The 20,871-nt window shown below is 41.0% G+C and overlaps 1 long non-coding RNA gene across 1 annotated transcript; it reads left to right on the top strand.

The window, feature by feature from the left end:
• The first annotated feature begins 1,810 nt into the window (after positions 1-1,810).
• On the top strand, positions 1,811-2,315 carry LOC142402498 (uncharacterized). The gene is made up of 3 exons (XR_012773376.1): positions 1,811-1,903; positions 1,996-2,084; positions 2,179-2,315. It is a non-coding gene; the product is annotated as an uncharacterized LOC142402498 (long non-coding RNA).
• The last annotated feature ends 18,556 nt before the right edge of the window (positions 2,316-20,871 follow it).

Raw genomic sequence — 20,871 nt, 5'->3', positions numbered from 1 at the left:
TTAGGTGTAAAATAGAAAATGACACTTAAAGGGATAGTTCGGGATATTTGACATGAGTCTGTATGGCATCACCATAACCAGTGTCGTGCATTCAAACTGACTTACCCCCGACAGTGTCCTGTGAGCCGAGTTCTTGTCCAGTGTTGGTCAAGGCGAAAGTAGTCCGGCTCACTGCATGAAAAGAGGGATTTGCGGATGTATGTGGCCCCTTACATGTCCGCATACGTTGAGCCCCTGCATTTGCGGTGGTAAAAGTGAAAACTTGGCCCAAGTTGTCGCAAATTGACCTGGCAACTGCTCCCCCATGCCCCCCTCCCCTCCCCTACTTAGGAGAGCCTTTAATATGTAAATGCCAGTGATCAGGTCAGGAGCTGCCACAGTCATTTTCAAGTGGGGTGGGGTGAGGTGAGGTGGGGGGTGGGCAGGCCTGTTTCTACACGTTCACCATCACCTCCAACTCCAGCCAAGTTTGTTGCTGTGTTGTCTTGAAAAAGAAGAGGTGCACGCTGTCTGCTGGTGACAGGTGATGTATATCTGGTTTTTTTTCTCCCAAACACCTCTTTTGTAACCGCTTTTTGTGGGCAAAATTCAAGGATTCAAGGATTCAAAGGTTTATTGTCATGTGTGCAGTTAGAAACGTGTTTCCCTGAACAATGAAATTATTTTCTTTGTTGCCCGCACTGGATGTCCAAATGTATAATAATAAAGATAAGATAAAGATAAAATAAGCATGCAACAGCAATATTCTAAAAGGTTTCTTAAATAAAATAGAAATATAGAAATAAAAATATAGAAATCTGGCCTGTATACATAATGTGCAGTAGTGCGCTCAGTGTTTTATTGTGTATGGCTTAATTCGGTGTCACAATGGTCACAATATCGCCGAGGTCTTTTCTTTGTCCTCGCAGAGTCCATTTTTGTGTCAAAACAGTGCAAATTGCCAGCTGTGGTCAGACAACATTAAATAGCAAAAGGACGGGAGGTTGTCTCGCGAGTATTCCGTGTAATGACGTATACGCATATCATTGGTGGAGCTTAGCGGCTAAGCTCTCGTCCAATCACGTATGAGAAACATTGTGCCGTGCAGTGTAAACAAAAAGTTTAAGGAGCAGATCTGGCGGCAGAAAGGGAGACAGAAATCGCTGAGGTCCCGTGCTGTGAAAACTGCCCTGGTTTGCAGAATACAATGGCTGGAAGACGACTAGCTTTCAACTCCCCAGCAACTCTCTGCGGGTCTACAGGTTTGTGTGTTTTTTTCTACTTGCACATGACCATTTGATTGTTTAATTTTAGTCTTGTTGACACTGTCCAGCACTTGGGACAGTTCTCGCTGATTTTAAATGTGCTGTATATTAAATTTACTTACTCACTTGCTTACAGGCAGATAAAATGAAAGTCCTGTTGAATGCTATGACCGGGATGTCTCGTATGGTGGCCAGCACCGTGGATACGGTCGTGGAGAGGGTTCTGGAGGGAATCGACCAGAGATTCGCTAGGTTGGAGGCAAGATGGCCGTCGAGAACACACTGGAGTGTGGACATTCCAGAGAAGTTGAAGAGCGCACCCCCAAGAGAAGGCGGATACAGAATCCGAAAATCGCGGTAAGAGTAGGTTATTGACTGTGGCTTTAGGCTAAACTCAACTTAATTGTGTCCATCACGTGAAAACCAGTTTGAGTTGCTTTATTTAAAAAAAATTAATTCCGTGTTTTCATTTTATAGGAAGCAGTTCGCCACCTGCATAACTCACCGTGGCATTATAATCCAGGTCAAGGGTAAGAATAAGTGAATCTATTGTTTTTACAGGCTACTGTCACCTCACAATATGGATGTAACGAGTCGCTTGAAGGAGGCGGTGGCAAACAGTCCGAACTTCAGAGAGGCAGACGGGGACACTATCGAGGGTGAGCGGCGCTGACTTTTACCACGGCTGGCACTGATACTTTTAAGCACTGGTCATTTTATTCATTCCTCTTGTTTGTTTGTTTGTTTTTAGCTGCGTGACGGACCTGTGTGCTGTGCTACAGGCGCGTTTTGAAGCCAACCCGAAATACTCACAGTCTCACCACAGAAGAGTGAAAGAGAGTAAGAACATATACGCTGTAAATATGAATTTCGTTACTTTATAGACAAGTTGTCAATATGCTGTGCATGGATTATTTATTAGTTATTCCAACAGCTCCCAGAAGCCAGCTTCTGATCCAGGATGAGGACGTCTGACAACTCCGCAGACTCTGCAGGGACCGGAGTAATGCGAAGAATGCGGATTCCAAACGGCGGCGTTTAGGCTTATTGTGTATATCGTAGGCTACAGCAGTGTGTGTGTATATAGTTTTCAATTCTTTATTATCAATATGGTTCTTATTACAATGTACGCTATGTACATTGTGTGGTGTGGCAATAAAAGCGCTTTAAAAAAAAAAGTTTCCTTTTTCCATTTCCTCAATAGATTCATGTCATTCATGCCTGCATTAGCCTAGTCATAGTGCAGCTTATAAGAATGACGTGAATATATGAAGTACACAAACATCCCAGGAATATTAGTAATCATAATCACAATTATTAATCATAATTGCTGAATGATATGCCCATATAAAGTATGCATATATTAACCTTATTGGCCAATGGGCGGTCAGCTTTACAGGAGCTTTTTCATGTAATCACGTGCCTTTTTCGTCCAATACCAGCGAGGCCAGTGGGAGGTCCAGGCACTCTCACAGCGGGGTGCTAATCGCTGGGCCATTAGCACCCCGCTGTGAGAGCCCGCCGCGAGTTGGGTTCGTTTCCGACGATTTTGTCGCTCAACAAACTTAAAGTTTGTCTGCCTGCAAGCGCCCAGGTGCGTCCGAAAATTAGGCAAATTCGCGGAAGTTCACTGCCGTCCACAGTGACACAAATCCCTCTTTTCGTGCAGTGGCTTGTTTGCTGGGGTCAAGAAATTAGCGCGTTTTTCTTCCCAAAACAGTACGTGTGCTAAAGAGTGATTTATTTCATCACAAAAACCGAAGCCGGCAAAAGTCACTCCTCGTTATCACTTGGGCCCTATACTGTCTCTCATTGTGTATCACTGCGCACGTCATTCTGACCGCGAGCTGTGCGCACGAGTTCACTTTGTTTACTGCTCGGGAAGATGTCTGACAACGAGAGCGACGAGGAACATATTGACTTCCGTTCAGAGCCAAGGGGGTATCTTTATGAACCCGTTTATACTGAGGAGGAAGTTCGCCAAATGGACTTAGATCGGGCAGAAAGAGAGAGGGTGGACAGAGAAGTGATGGAAACAGAAGCTGGAGCCAGTGCTGGAGCTGCGATACCCAGGGTGGCCGACAAATCCTGGTGCACTTGTTTGAAGTGCGAAGTAATGCAGACAGAGGTGGAATGTTACTGCTGCCACGAGTGGGATTTAGTTATGCCCCAGATACAAAACCTTTCCATAGATGAGGATGTCGGCGGCCGCGGGACAGCTGCTGCCTGCATCACAAATAACGGTGACTTCCCTGCACTCCTGAATGCAGGCGTCTGAGAACTTTTTTCCATGTTCCCAAGATCAACTGGAAGAGGCGTCCCAGACCAGCTGGACCCGATGGCCAGTTGTCTGCAGAGTAAGTGTTGAGCACTGCCAAAGAACAGAAAGACTCGTGCGCACAGCTTGCGGTCAGAATGACGTGCGCACTGATACACAATGAGAGACAGTATAGGGCCCAAGTGATAACGAGGAGTGACTTTTGCCGGCTTCGGTTTTTGTGATGAAATAAATCACTCTTTAGCACACGTACTGTTTTGGGAAGAAAAACGTGCTAATTTCTTGACCCCAGCAAACAAGCCGGACTACTTTCGCCTTGACCAACACTGGACAAAAACTCGGCTCACAGGACACTGTCGGGGGTAAGTCAGTTTGAATGCACGACACTGGTTATGGTGATGCCATACAGATTCATGTCAAATATCCCGAACTATCCCTTTAAGTTTCGTTGTGCAATCCTTTTTTTAAACTATACTTTACATTCAGGTAAAATAAGTATCCTGAGCAAAACTTTTGGTGAACAGTACTTTACATTAAGGTCAAAAATGAATAAATCTTCTGTTCTGTTATACTGTACAATACGTTTTAGTAATACTTATCATTCAGGTAAACAAACAAAAAAGTCTTCTGCGTTTGTATACAATAATTTTGGAGAAGAATGCTTTATATTCAAGAAAACTCCTCCCATGTTAGATGAATATTACAGGGATTTCTTGTCCCGTCCGAATTGGTCATTTCTTCTCCCTAGCGTCGTCTGGTTAACCAACATTACCATACGTCCCCCCATTGAACTAGTCCCGTCCGAATAGGGCTTAAGTCATCCCTTTTGGCCTCAACAAGATGAATATCTGCTGATACCGATGTTAGGCCAATATATCTAAACACTTTCTTTCATGAGACCAAACGAGTGTCACTCTTCTTTTTAGATAAAACATTTTAAAGATGATTTACTGTCTTATCCACAGCATATGGTCTGATCATCTGATTGTATCTTAGACAGTGGAGTTTATTTAAACATGTTTTACTGTATGACGCAAACCCTTCCAGCCTTTCAAATGCTTTCCCTTAAGTGTGTTGCAGTAACTAAATGTTATCACAATGCATGTTTATTTCCAAAGGACTGATAATAATAATAATAATAATAATAATAATAATAATAATAATAATAATAATACATTTTATTTGTAGTGCCCTTTATATCAGAGATCTCAAAGGGCTTACAGGTTTAAAAATGATAAAAAGAAGGAGAAAAAAAATAAAATAAAATAGAATAATAAGAGCAATGAAATAAACATCTAAGAGAGGGGACCATAACTCTTGCTAAAAAGAAATGTCTTTAGACCCCTTTTAAAACAATCGGTTGATTGTGGTGCTCTCAGGGTGTCGGGGAGGGCATTCCACAGGCGTGGGGCAGCAGCACAGAAGGCCCTATCTCCCATGGTCCTCAGTCTGGTTCTGGGTTGGTAGAGGAGGTTTAAGTGAGTGGAGCGGGAGGGACGTGAAGTTTTGAGAGGGTCCAGGAGTTCCTTTAGGTAGGGGGGGGCATGTCCATGAAGACATTGGTGTGTGAGGAGGGATATTTTGAATTCGATCCTGGTGGCGACGGGAAGCCAGTGGAGTGAGTGGAGGATGGGGGTAATGTGCTCATGTTTACGCACTCTCATCAGGATCCTAGCTGCAGAGTTCTGGATGTATTGGAGCCTCTGCAGGCTCTTGCTAGAGATCCGATGAGAAGTGCGTTGCAGTAGTCCAGCCTTGATGACACAAAAGCATGTACCAGCTTTTCGGCATCTGACAGGGAAAGAATGGGGCGGAGTTTGGAAATGTTCCGGAGGTGGTAGAAGGAGGTTTTGCAGAGGAGGTTGATATGAGAATCAAAGTTGAGTTGGGGGTCCATTTTAACACCAAGGTTGGTCACAGTTAATGAGAGGGGGATGTTGGAGCCGGAAAAGGTGATGCTGGTTATGGGAGATGATTTGGTCTGGTGAGGAGTGCCGACTAGGATAGCTTCAGTTTTGGAGCTGTTTAATTGGAGGAAGTTGTGCTCCATCCATAGCTTTACCTCCTCCAGACAGGCGGTGAGTTGTGACGGTGATGAAGAGGGGGGGGTTGCAGCAGTGGCATTTACATATAGTTGTGTGTCGTCGGCATAACAATGAAATGAACAGCCATGGCGGCTGATGACCTGACCAAGGGGAATGAGGTAGAGGATAAACAGGATGGGGCCAAGGACTGACCCCTGGGGGACACCGCAGGTGACTGTGTGTGGGTTCGATGTGGAGTGACCCATGGAAATGTACTCTGTCCGGTTTGTAAGGTATGACTGGAACCAAGTGAGGGCAGTGTTTGTGAGTCCAGTGGTGAGGTGGAGCCTGTTCAGGAGAATAGTGTGGTCAACTGTGTCAAAAGCAACAGATAGGTCCAGGAGGATGAGGAGGGAGGGAGTGCCGGCATCGGATGACATAAGAAGGTCGTTTGTGACTCTTATTAGTGCAGTCTCTGTGCTGTGGGCGAGGCGGAAACCGGACTGAAATTTTTCATACAGATTATTTAGTTGTAGATGGTTCTGAAGGTGGGTGGCAACTGCTTTCTCAAGTACTTTTGAAATGAAGGGTAGATTGGAGATGGGCCTGTAGTTTGAGAGGACCTCTGGGTCAAGGTTGTGTATTTTGAGAAGTGGTCTGATAATGCCTGTTTTTAGAACGGGGGGGACATGGCCGGTTTGGAGAGAGTGATTTATGACAGAGGTGATCAGGGGACTTAGGACAGTAATATGGGATTTTACCAGGGAGGTTGGGAGGGGGTCAAGGGCACAAGTTGAGGGTTTCATCTTCCTGATGATGTTTCGCACCTCTTCTGGTGAGACCAAAGGAAAACAGGTCAGGGGTTGGGTGATGGCAGATGTTGGGGGATCAGCTTGAGTGGGGGGGCCGGAAAGGGCTGAGCGGATGTGAGCAATCTTTGAGGTGAAAAAATCCATAAAACGATTGCACTGCTCTGCTGTAGTGCCCATCAGTGGAGGGGATTGTGGTTTGAGGAGATAGCTGATGGTGGAGAAAAGTTTTTTGGAATTTCCTGGATTGTTTCTGATAGCATCGGAATAGAACTGTGACCTTGTCCCTTTAAGGGATTTTGAATAAAACTGTTGATAAGAATCAACAGTTACCAGCTGTGTGTTTTCTCCAAAATGAAGAAATCAGCCAGTGTGTTTGCCGTGAAATTCTTTGTTCCATGGCATGATAGGTGTAAAACAAGTTTCCTCAACACACAAAAAAATGCTCTTTGTAGCAAATTATACTCAGACCGTAACATCAGGAAAATTATAGCTTGATGCTGGAAGTGGAATGAACACAAAACAGGGTGGATGCGTTTGCTGTTGTTTGGAAGCGATTACGTGTAGCTTCATTGCATCTCGTTGCATTGATTTTGTACTTATGAGGATTGTATTTTCAGTGTGCAGTCTACTTTACCTGCTACATGAACATAAGAGGACAAACCTTACACTCAATTTTACCTGAACGTTTCCCTTTCCGTGAAACGTGTGCACGAGGAAATTACTTCTCAAACAGCTGGAGGCACTGGAGCTGCATGAGGGATGAGCGAAGATTAGGTTTGCTCAGAAACATTAACACAAATAACACAGTGGAGATGTGCGAAGAAATCAAGCAGTTTGCCACATGTAGACTCGGGGCATAAAATCACACGGTTCAGGTCAATAAATTTAAAGTCCATCTTCTTTCCACCAGGAGCCGCTTGCAAGGTTGCATGTGTAAGAAAATAGCTCAATGTTATTGGCTCTTCCCAAAATCTTCAGGCCTTCGACAGATTGAGCTGACTATATCAGCAGTATTTAATGTAAACTTCATTTATCTAAGGTGAGTAAACAGAACTTCCAATATACATTTTTTTTACATCTCTACTGGAGATGGACTCTGGTTTGTGGTACTCCCCGGGCTGTTTAATCCTTTAAATTGTACTTTTACCAAGGATTTAGTTGAGGGTAACTGATACACTGCTGGATAAATCAACTTTAATCTAACTACCTTAAAAAAGATAAAACTATTAAATGTTAACGTTGATGCAATTGATGAAGAGCTCACAATCAAACAGAGACAACAGATCAAAGGCAGGTAAGGGAGAGGGGTGTCAGATGAGCCATTTTTTCTTATGTGGTCCTCAAGATATGTGAAAATTTGGCAGATGTAAAATGAAAGCCTCTAATCCAATAAGATACATCCTGAAATTTGGTCAGAATTATTCTATTTCTTTTCTTTTCTTATAGAAAAGTGTTCCTGTGGCTCAATTTGTCCCAGGTTAGTTGTTAATTGATCTGGGTCAGTGGATAAGTTCACAGCATAAGGGTAGATTGACCATGTAATTGAATCTAATACAAACCCATGATGAATTTTAAAGATAAGAATGAAGATAACTCTCTCTTTTAAAAACTAATTTAGCAGTTTATTTTTATTTCACAAATAGTCATAACTCTCTTTTTGAAAAATAGCTTACCAAAAAACCTATCAAAAATATTACATCAAAGTTGTAATCTTCCCTAAAAACAGTTGGAGTGAGTGAATAAATATCTCTGAAACTTAGAAAACATTTTAGTTAAATAACAAGTCTAAAGCCAAATAAAAAAAAAGCTGCTGACCAAATTGACTCTGGCATGTTGTAGCCTAAGATTAATGAAGCCTGTGTTGAATGAAAAAGAGCAAAAGATGGGCAAAAGTATAACTGAGGAACAAGCAAGCAACAAACACAGAAGTGTGACATTAAACAGGCAACTTTTTTAGATCCGCAGTTGGATCGGTTTGCTAAAGGCATAAAGAGTTAGCTTCAAACAATGGATGAACAGTTAGGATATCTACAAGCAACACAAAGTGAAAAAGGGGAAGCGATTCCTAAAGCTGTTCTGCTGTTCAGTCATATTCTTCATAACTATTTTTGAATAATCTCAGATTTTCTTCGCAAACCAATGTGTCCAGTGACCCATTTTTACATTCTAGTGTCACATACTGTGATCTTAGTATTATTAATGGCACCAAAAATGCACACACAAAACAAAGAAACTACAAGAATCATCAAAAACAGAAGCTTAAGGTTAGGAGTGCCTGTCAAAATGGCTGACAGCTCGCAGGTATTCTTACTCTCAGATCCTGCAAATGAATTCCCCCTCACATCAGCCAGTGACAGAACAATCTCATTTAAGCAGAGTTATTGCTCTCATTAGAAAGGACAGTCCCCTCCCCTGTTTGCCTGCCTGGCTGCTGACCACAGGTTAATGAATAATAAATAATATCACACTAATGATTATGCTTGGAGTGTTTAGCATGACAGTTACTTGGTCAGAGAGGAACACAGCACCCAAGGGCAGCAGAGACGGGGGAAGTAGAGAGACATTATTCTTTTTTATCTTCAGGATCATCAAGGGTCCTCGAGCCAATTGGATTATTCTGGAGGCATTATTCAGAATTGATTGGTGTGCTGCTGAGTGAGAACAGCTTTGTAGATGAGGGTGTATAACAAGAGTGTTACCTATTGGGAGACTGAGTAGTGTTTTCGAGGATCGCCATTAATGAACTGGGGCTATTGTTCGTTCGTGTTCCCTCTGCTGAGCTGTGAAATGTCTTCCAGGAATCAGAGAGGGTGCGTGTGGGCCTCAATAGGCAGTACAGTCACACAATTTAACCTGTGCGTTACTCATGTCATAAAACACGTCAAAGCCCACACAAGAGCTCGGGGGAAATGTTTTCCACAGAACCAACAGGCAACAAAGGACAAAACTCATGAATGAGACAATCACAAGAAATCTGTTCAGCGAGGATGATGCAGATATATGAAATGAGATAGATGAACTGAGTCTGTCAAAATAGGGGTATAATAATAATGTAAAATATGAAACGGACCATAACAGGAGCATGAATTGGATTTTGATTTTAAAGAATTGGTTTGAACTGTATTTAATTGTGCTCAAATTGAAATTATTCATGTTTTCTGCAAAGTTGATCAACTGAATAATAAAGATTAAATGTTCTTATATAAGGACTGATATTTGATTTCCACATAAGCTGTGATGATGCAGGATAATGTAAACATGGGTGAAACCAATGCATTGCAGTCTTCACTTTCTTTTAAACCTAGCAAGAGCTAGCAAAGATGACATAATACATACAAACTGGGGATGGAATGCAATAATGTGTCATTTTTTTCGAATTTTGATCAAATAAAGTGAACAACAAATTCAAGAGCACTTTGGTTCTTTTAAAAAGAGGTGCCTTTATTAGCTACAATAGCACACCAAGTTGAAAGCTACAAAACCCGTGTGCAACCATTGTCATGTCGAATGCCAAAAGGTGGAAATCAGAGATTTTCTTTGCTTACTTCTGTGAGAAATTGAGTGTGAAACTTTAAAAAAAAACCTCTGCTCCCTCAGAGTCAAACTGTTGAATCATCAGTTGAACAAACCCTGCCTCGCCTCTGTTTCTGAGCCGAGGCATCTGTATGAACGGATGACTCTGATCTCATCCTGACAGGTCTGAGACATGTCCGGAATTCTTAGTGCAGCATCTGCCACCGTTATCACTGCACGCTGCTCTGGGAGCGGGTTTAGAGACAATAAGTAAGTAAGGCAAGGAGCCAGCAAACAGCAATTTTTTTGCCTGGCAGTGTTGTTCTTGTTCTTTTCTATTTTCTTTTACGAGATTAAAGAGGGTTTTGTTTTGTTTACATTTGCTAGTGCACCTAATTATTGCATGCCTATTAAAATTTGTCACATCTGCCAACTGCAGGCCTGAACAGCTAAAAAAAGCAGTCATCAAAAAACATTACAGCTGCCTGGGCGTTCATATGGACCAGTGACTAACCTCTGTAGTAGAGTGCTAAGCTCCGACAGGGCAGGAAGAGCTGATTGGTACAAATCAGATCTCCCTCAGTGTTCGGGTTTTTTTAAAGTTTTTTTGGAGACTCTTTAAAATGTGTCACGATCAGCTGCTGACAATATGCAACAAAAAACAATCTGCCCTGGACTATTTCCAGTGCAGTTTATGTCAAGGTGGTCTGATCCCACATGTTGTTAAGAGGTCAGAAAGGGTTGACTGGTCAGCGATAGGACTTTCAGTCTTCTCCATTGTGATGCGGCATTATAAGATTATATCCGTCTGTCCCTGTCCAGACTTCCTTATTCCATCATTTCAGTTGAGGATTATCTTGATCTGCTTAGGGGAAATAGGATTTCAGGAACTGCACACTTTAAGTTGCTGGAACATGCAAAATGTTCCTTTTGCTATGAGGCTGTGATGAATTCTGTGGGTTTTGAATGGTTCCACGGTCACTCATGGAATTTTGTGGATGCTAAATGAAAACGGGGTGCTTCTATGATTATTTATAAGACCATCTGACATGCTTTCGTTTTTTTGTAAATGCACCTAGAATTTTCCAAACATTCAGCACTTGGACAAATTCTACACATTTAAAGATAGCTGTTTAACAATTAGGACTTCGCCTGGCAAACTGCTCTGAGCTGTCTTGACTTTCGCATCCTCCACCTGCTGCACTGAGTCAAAGAAATGCATGAATGAGTAGAAGCAGCCTGCAGGCTACATCTGTATTCATTTCCCTCTAACCCCGTGGATCTGCAATCCCCTAAACATCTGCTTTCTCTCGCTCCCTGTGGCCCTTGCCATGTCACCAACTAATTACAACATCTTGAGGAAGTACAACCAATGATGAGAAAAGCAGGTGTGCAGCTGGAGGGCCCTGCTAACCAGGATTTCACACCACGACTTAATTAATTCACCTTGTAATTGGCTGACCAAGAAAGTGCACAGAGGAAGTTTGGGAATGGCACGAGAAGCTAAACACAATTCTTTTTCGTGCAGTTAATGCAAGAGTGGATGGCAAACATTTATTGCTTTTTGGGTATCTTTGCGAATGCATTTTCATGTAAATCAGGCTGAAGCTGTTGCTAATCACAATGTCAAATAAGTTCAAAGCTGATTTAAATAGTTTGAAACAAGGGAAATGTTGTGCAGCCTCACTGCAGCAGAAGGCAAAAGATTGCAGTCTGAGTGCATTGCTGCTTTTAGCTCATTATAGCGGCTTTGTAGGGTGAGTGGTCATGAGTGATTTGAACCGTGGGCAAGAAATGAAAGGCCACATTGCACATTAACTTGTTGCATGTATATAAAAAGCAGCAGTATGAGAATGTACTGTACATTATTTGTTCTTTGAGACTTTTTCATTCCCTATCCCCTTGCTCCACCCATTCAGGGCAGATGACTGTTTTCTTTGACTCTGCTGAAGCTTTCTGTTGGAAACGATTTTTGTTTTTTCTTCACACTTCCCAAGTGCTTGCTCAGATGGGCTCCAGAATCAAAATAACTTTTTTGATCTTGCAGAGAACTATTTAAGTTCCAACTGCAAAGCCATTGACACAAAGGGGTGTCCAACACATTGTATGAGAAGAATACAAATCATAATGTAAAATAAACCTGTTAAACTACAATGAGAGGATCAAAAACTCTGTAACACACAGCGATAAGGTAAGTACTGTACACATGTTTCAAAAAGAGCATAAAATTACAAAAAGCAATACCTCATTGAAGCAGACGTATTGCACAATATTGGACATATACACACAAAGATATTGCATTTGCATTTATGAGCAGCATCATACCTATTATTATGCATCTGAATAGTATTAAAAGGATGAATTAAAAGATAAAGCACAAAAGAGAGGGATCGGCTTATTGAGTGGTTGAGTGATTGAGGGAGGAGCCACGGGGTCTAATGGCTGCTGGGAGGAAGGATTTCCTATAGCTTTCGATGGAGCACTTTATGCTAAGCAGTCTAGGTTTAGAAATGCTTCTCTGTGTCATGATTATGCATTCCTGTGGTGTTGTTTTGATATCTGAGCCTTGTGTTGGGGCTGAGCAGGCTGCAGAAAGTTGCACAAAAAAAATCAGACACCAATGTAGATGCCTACATTTCTTCTTCAAGAACCAATGCACCACTTGGTGCTAAAACATACAACAAAAATAATAATTTAGCCTGTTCAAATCAGGACTTTTTTAATACAATGTACAATGTAAAAATCCTAGTTTGACTGAAACTGTACACAGTGGATAGTCTCAAAGGCTCGATGCTGCGTGCATTCTCCAAAGTTGCACTTTTTGCAAAGCTTAAGTGTATATTAATCAATTAGTTCATTGTCAATTAACAATCTGAAACTTTTTCTGTGCATACATGCCACTGTTCGCTAATCAAGACGATTCATTTTAAGTTTGTCGATCAGCAGCATACGACATTGGACAATTTAATGGGGTTTCCACATAGTTGTTGTTATATTTAACTCCACAAATGTCAACACTGGGGTGACATAAGGGGCAAACTCAAGAGATTGAACTCATTCCTCAGGTAGCATTGAATACCCTCTAAATTTCAGGGGCTTACAACTCAACACAAATGTCAGCCTAATGGTATTTCCCACTTGTCCACAAGAAAAATATGTCAAAAGATCCAAAGCCAGTAGGATAAGCCCTCAGGAGACAGCCAACCTGTGTGATTTTCATAGAATCAGTGCAGAATGTGACAAAGTAATTTATGTCGGTTCTTCGTGAGTTCAGTCTGTACAAAATGTTACAGACTCACACTGATTCACTGAATCACATTGCTTTACATTAATGCCAAACTTTTCAGATTTAACTGTACTTTCTGATAAGTGGCCATTTCTTTTTCACTTTCTGAATGGTCTTTTAAATACATAACATAAGTGACAGGTGACAGTTGTTTGGACCTAATGAAGTTCTTCACATTTCCCTTTCAGGAAAGCCGCGCAGTTCTGTTTGTTCCTCAGATATTTCTAGACCGTATTAATCTCACGATCTTTCTTTCTCTCCTTCAATATACACCAAACATACCAAAGAGGTCTCAGCTCCACACCTAACCCAGCATTTGATATGATTCCACTGACACATATTAGTCTTTGTGGTAAACTTAAACTGCTGCATGGATTTGAGGGAACATATACTGTACCTGGATAAGTAAGATGTACCAAAGCTCAGAGCCCTGAGGGAACCAGTGGCCAGCTTTAATGTGTTCCCAGAAAGAGGTAACTGGAAACAAATGATCGTTCTGTTTGCAGGAGCATGGTCGCTTTGGGCAAGGTAGGCTGACATACAGCTAAAGATAGTGGCCAGAAAGTCTCTTCTTGTAAGATGGAAAGTGTGTAACTAGTGCAGCAGCTGTGACCGCTGACTACGTTTCATTTTGGGCAACACCTAATACACGTTAAACACATTGAAATGAAATATACACATTTATAAATCTAAGCCCAAAATTGCTCAGTAGTATTACAGAAAAATATCTTTCTTTTCCACATAATAGTATTTGAAAATCAATCCTAAACTCAAGGTTGATAACAATAGAATAATCCAATCAAGTTTAATATTAACATAAGATTCACATTTTAACAAGAAAATATCTAGAAATACCGTACTGTGCTATATTTGGTTTGAATACCTTTATTCTTCAATGCAGCCTGAGCCGTCTTAGACAAACTTTCTGTCCTTTCTTTAAGGAGTCTTCAGGAATAGTTCTCCAGGCTTCTTGAAGGACATCCCAAAGCTCTTCTTTGGATGTGGGCTGCCTTTTGTTCCGTTCTCTGCCAACATGATCCCACACTGCTTCAATAATGTTGAGGTCCGGGCTCTGGGGAGGATTCATCCCTCCATCAGACCTGCTGCCACTGATTTTCAGTCCACTTCTTGTGGAGGTGGTTTCAGAAAAAGTTATACAGTCTGGACCTGAATCCCGTAGAGTATCATTAGAAAAAGACTAGAAAAATTTGAAAAATGCTGCACATCCAACATGGCTGTGCTTTCATGGTTTTGAAGAAAGAATGAAGAGAACTCCAGAGGGAAATATTCCCAAATAGATTCCATTCCTAACAAAGGAGATTTCACCAGGTACTAAATGAAGGGTCTTCATACTTAATCAAATGAGATATTTAATTATTTTACTCTTAATAAATTAACAAAACACTCCATCAATTTGTTGATTTATTGGAACTGTGGAGAACTGCACAGACTGATGAGAAGACAAACGATCTGTCTCCATTGTAAGATGAGTCACAGAACTGTTCCAACATTAGTTGTTTCACAAAAAATACCACATTTCTGAACTTTCTTTGGCTTATTTTATATTTAGTTGTATATGTATATGTTTTATATTTAATGACAATATGAGCAACAGTTACTTTTATTTTTTACATTCACCTTGATCCATGATGCACATCATCATTACTGTGTAATGACGGCTGCTGCACAGTGACTGTTTGAGAAACACTGCAGCAAACACTGCCGATTTAGCTCTATATGAAAGGACAAACTGGCCTGCGTGCACAGATCTCTTTGACATTGTAAAGACGTACCATACGAAGGAACAATGTGAGGATAAACAGAGACACATTCACAAGATGCACTGAACGTTACAGGTAGAGAAGACCATAAATAAACTGAATACATTCTTAACTACAGAGTGGGCCAGTGAGATATAAAGTGATGTGAAAAAGATGGAACACCCATTTTAACTTCTAAGGTTTTACATATCAGGGCATTAAAGAAAACACAAGTAGAACCTTAGATGAACAATATATCAGACCATGCTATATTTACAGAACATAAATAAAAGCAAAATGCAGAAACAATGTGTAAAAAACTCAGTCCACCCTGATTGATTTCATAGGAATTAAGACGATAAGCAGACGGTTGTCAGTCTCCCCAGGAGTAGCCGTCCGAGCAAGTTCACCCCAGAGAAACCCCAGAATGCTCAGAGAACCTGCAAAGTAACACATGAGCTACCTCTCAGTCTCCACAGGCCTCAGTTAGCATGTTAAATGTTAAAGTTCATGACAGCACAATTAGAAAAAGACTGAACAAGCACGGCTTGTTTGGAAGGGCTGCAGGAGAAAGCCTCTTCTCTCTAAAAAGAACATGGCAGCACAGCTTAGGTTTGCAAAGCTGCATCTGAACAAACCACAAGAAATAAAACAAAAAAGGGTGACAGATGCTGAATGCTTCATTCACCAGCTCAACACTATACATTTGGTGGTTTGTTTGTCCTCTGGTTCTTGTGATACAGACCAAACATGTTAAGTGGCTCTACTCAAACCAGTCAGATTGTTAGTAAGAATGATCGGCCAAATGTTACCTTTTAGGGGGGATGTTACTCATTCCAGGTATTCAACAATGGATTAAGATTATCATCATGCAAATGGGCGAACAGTTTAACAAACCACTGAAAATTACGGTACCGCTAGTACCTTCCTGAGAAAGGATTGATTTGGGGTCAACTGGAGTGGTGAACATGGATTCAAACAGTGAGGAGGTCGGGTCAGCTATTCAGCCGGGACAGTAATGGCCGCTTTGTGCCTCAGTGATGACAGTGATGTTTATGGGAAGGCCCACGAGCCGCCTGAATTCCCAGAGAAGCTGACGACACTGTCACTTGGTCAGGTGGATAAGAGCTGACAAACACCAAACAGGATAAATGACCTGTTCACCTTTCACAGGAGGTGTTAAAAAAAAAAAAAAAAGGGTATTTTTAGCCTTTTTTTTTCTTGGCTGTTTCCGGTGAAAATGGACAGAGGCAGGCTAAAAACACAAGACAAGCGCAACACGTAATGTGATGAACAACTTCTGGCTACCAGCTTGTTCTCTGTTGACTACGCAGTGTTAATAAGTCATCCTTATTTCTTGTGTTTCTGCCAGGCCAGCCAGTTAGGTTGCCAGGTTGTGGAGTTCTAATCCAGATAATTGTGATGATATCTCTGAGATTTGTTCATTCAGTGCGTCGTGGTGTTTGGCCCAACTTTGTCGATCTTGTTCCAATGTTTTCTCTGTTAGACTTGAAGTCCATTTTGGGCTTTCTGTTTCGTTTCATGTCCTGTTTTCTTGTTTAATCACCTCAGTCTGTTACCCCGTTTGTTTCAGTTGGTTTTGCCTGCTGCTCCCCCCTGCACACCTGGATGCAATTAGCCAATTACCACACCTGCCCTTGGTTTGCCATTAGCTCCTTTGTATGAATGCCCCCTGGTTTCAGCTTTGTTCAGTGCCAAGTCTTGTTGTAGTTGTAGCTCTGTTTCCTCATGCCAAGTTTAGCTCGTTCCTGCCACATTTGTTTACTGGTTTTTGATTACCTACCCAGCGGCAGAGCCATAAAATATTTGTAGGGGTGTCCAGGCTGAGACCGTCAATTTTATTGGGGTGGCACAGAACATTATTTCACATTATTGTTTTGCTGCCACGTACCTGTGGGGGATGTAGTTCTTTTTTTTTTTTTTCTTGATCGTTCTGATTTACATATGCAGGCTTAACTGCCAGGGGGAAGGACACCATGTTCATATAACCCTCAACTGGTGGAATGAGATCAGGAGCAGCTTCTGTTGTTGGGTTTTCTGAATAACTGGCAAAAACTACATAAAATACAGTTTCAGCTCAGCTATTGAGTGGCAGCTTTAGCCAATTTTACTTTATGTTGTATGTTTTTTTTTTTTTTATTGTACTTTTCTTCTTTTTTTTCTTGTTTCATTGTGTGGTTTATCTGTTTATCTCTGACACTTAAGTTACGATTGTGGTCTGAAAGTTTTTGCCATACTTTTCTACCCCTTTTAAAACATTTACTATATCTGTGAGAACTAAATGTTATAGTACAGGTTTGTTTGCTTTTTATTCAGTGCACAGTGCTTTTATGTTTTTTTGGCTTGGAGATGGGTTGAAGCTGGGATGGAGGACGCTGAGGTGGGGTTTAGGGATGTATTGCTTTTAAAGCTCCTTTTTATTGTTTCTACAGTGTTGTGCTTTACACTTGAGCAAGCAAACAGTGCTTGGTATGAAGAGTGTGATACAGATGAGGTCTAAATGATTTAAAGATGAAACTGGAGGTTCAGGATGCAGCTCAACTTCTCTGAGAACAGTGGTAGCCCTCTAAAGAACTTCATTATTAGTTGTGTAGGGTGGCCATGGCTACTCCTTGGCTCTACATCTGTACCTGCCTCTGCTGTGCTTTTTGTTTTTATTTACTTTACACTTGTCTGTATTTGGGTCCTCCACAACACCACATTGTGACACAGAGCAGAACCAAAACGGTTTTACTGTCTTTTTTAAAATTTATCATACAGACATAGGCTGTATTCGAAACCGCATACGGCATACTTTCATACTGTATACTGCATACTCATCGATCAGACAGTATGCAGAGTGTTTACCCACAATGCATTTCGCTCCTGCCCGAGCCGAAATCAGCCGGCATGAAGCTGATTTCGCTTAAGCTCTAAACTCTGTAAACTTTAGCAACATTTGAAACATTTTAAGGCGAGAAAGTAGTCGTTTAGATCCCCAACGTGTTGAAAATCGGACAAAATACCGGCTATTTACAATTTTGTTCCGACAAATTTGGCGCTACTAAAGCTAGCCGTTAGTGAGCAGCGCACTTCACAAAATACTTCACTTTATTTTCACAAAATAGAATACCCGTTGCCTTTTATCATAGGGAAAGCCATTACGATACAATCAGTGCTTTTTGTTTTGAAAACAGGAAGTGAACCTACCCTCGTTGTAGCTAGCTTGAAACTGCCGTTTTGACAGGAAATGGCGATCTGCGACGTCACGTTACGTTGCATCTTGGGTAGTTTGAGTATGAGTAGTAACCTCATGATGCATATCCAACATTTTGGCCAAATCTAGTATGCATCCGGGAACTTCTCGCTTACTCAAACTCGCATACTAACTCAAAAAGTTAGTAGGAGTGGTAGAAGTAGTAGGAGAAGTATGCGGTTTCGAACACAGCCATAATGTCAGTCTATCACAAAGAGACAAGTATGCCAGTTTCTCCACAACTGTGTTCGGTATCATAGTCCTAAACCATACATTACACAGCCCCCAGATAATTTCATTTTCTGAGACAATGAGGCGGAAAATAAATTTCATCTTCATTTTATGAAAACAGTCTGAGGTGTGCTGAGTGCCGCAGCTCCAACGATTGGACTCACGCTGTCCCATCAGGGTCTCTTCAAGAAAATGGCACCTTTATAAGCAACTTCATGTCTCTGTGGGCTAGCTTTCCTGTAATTTGAAAAATGTGCAGTATAGAGTCGTGATCAAAATGCCCCTCATCAGACATCTTCACTCCATCTGTAAATGCATTACACTTGTGTTGGAGAATAACTGCTTGTGCATCATGCAGCATTGCCTATAAATATCTTTATCTGTCATTTGTCCTAAATATTCAACCTCACTGCAGAAAATAAGATCATTATCGGACAATGTAAAGCCAGGGAATTTCAATCATTTTGTCCTATTTGGTTTTATGCATCATCTGGTACTCTATATGCAGAATAAACATTAAGCTCCTGCTGGAGGATAGTGCCTCTTGGGCTAAAAACTAAAAGTTCACATTCATACTTAATATTCTTCACCTGTTAATTACCTGTCATACACCCAGTTTGACAAGCTTTTAGCTGTGTGGACCAATCATGCATATAGAAATTAAAAAGAAGAGCAAACCAAATCCTTTCCAAGTGTGGCACCATACTCGCCTCAAATGGGGCTGAAACACTGCTGTTTAATTTCAGTTTGCATGCTCTGGTGGGCAAACCATTCAGCCCAAATGCTTTCTGTGATTGAAAGACAGTCAAAATCTTTTGAGGCATAAATGAAAACTACAAGAGATTTTATTTAACCTCTGTTGTAGTTTATGATTTCTTTTCGGGCATATATTCACGAGCCTGTGCCATGTTTGTCTTTAAACCTAGCTGAAAGGCTTCTTCTGGATCGGTTAGACGGGTTTATTTCCACAGATAACCAAAGGACTTTTATCAGGACGCTGTGGATCTCTAATTAACAAATTATTCACTTTATTGGCTTCATCCTCAATAAACAGCACTTGCAAAATGAAGAGACCTCATTGGGACTTATTTGAAGCGATATGCAAAGAACCTTAATTGAACAAGGAAATCTGCATGAACACATCAAAGAAAAACTGTGTTTATCCCGACCAGCTGATGTTTTAAAATGGGGCATCAAACTTGGAAAATATCAGGATTTGTGTTTTGTTATGCTTTTATTTTGATTAACGTACTTCTTGTTTCTTGCGTGGCTCCTGGACTTCCTGCTGGGGGTGGCGGGGCTCACCTGTGGTGGACTCCCGGTCTTTGTGCATTTAAGCTCCAGTCTTCTACCCTATCATCGCCAGATTGTTTCTTATCCTACGTGGTACAACTCAACCAAATTATTGTCTAGCATTAAGTCAAGTTTTTATGCTTTTGTGCCAGAAGTCTGGTTTGTTCTGCCTCTCTTCAGGAAACTTTGCTGGGACTGGAGCTTACTGGCCAGTTGAACTGCATCACTGAGCCTCAACTGTTCATTTTGGAGCCAGAGATGAGCCAGAGATGAGCAACTAAAAAAATATATCAAATCCTGTCTCATCACAGACAGGCATAAATTTACCGCACTAAGAAATAAGGTTACTCAAATTATGCGAAAGGCTAAAGCAACTTTTTTCATGAATATATTTTCTGAAGCAGATGGAAATTCCAAAAAGATCTGGCAAAGTTTAAATAAATCAACAGGGAAGGATAAAAAAGTAAAACAAGAAATTGAGCTAAAAATGAACAATATTGCTGTGACTGGTCCAGATCTACTGACAAATGAATTTAATAATTATTTTCTCAATTCTGTGAGGGAAATAAGTGAGTTAGGTCCATTGATCTCACACAGCCTGTTTTTAATTTACGTGAAATAACAGGGCTGGAAGTGTCCAAAATTATTGGTTCACTAAAAAATTCGAAAGCTAAAGACGTTCATGGACTAGACACTCATCTCCTAAAATTATGCAAAGAGTCCCTTATTGCACCAATAACAGACATGGTTAATTTATCACTTAAACAGAGAGTTGTCCCATCGTCCTGGAAGTTGGCCACAGTCACCCCAATCTTTAAATCTGGTGACAGGTCAAATATATCCAATTATTGACCAATCTGTATACTTCCAGTCGTTTCCAAGGTTGTTGAGAGATGGGTAGCAAATAATATAAATGAACATTTAAATAATAGTCCCTTTAGTTTACATGCAATGCAATTTGGTTTTAGAGCAAATCACTCCACTGAATCAGCAAACAGCTTCTTTATAGAAAATGTGAAAAGTAAATTGGATATATATCCCTGTGTTGGTGCAGTGTTCCTTGACCTTAAAAAGGCTTTCGACACTGTTAACCATGAAATTCTCCTCACAAAATTAACAGACTACAATTTCTCGCCAGAGGCAGTTCAGTGGCTTAAATCATACTTATCCTCAA

This window comes from Odontesthes bonariensis, chromosome 17, assembly GCF_027942865.1.
Source record: "Odontesthes bonariensis isolate fOdoBon6 chromosome 17, fOdoBon6.hap1, whole genome shotgun sequence".
Lineage (NCBI taxonomy): Eukaryota > Metazoa > Chordata > Actinopteri > Atheriniformes > Atherinopsidae > Odontesthes > Odontesthes bonariensis.
The sequence above is the reverse complement of the archived record's forward strand: the minus strand, read 5'-3'. Positions and strand labels throughout refer to the sequence as shown.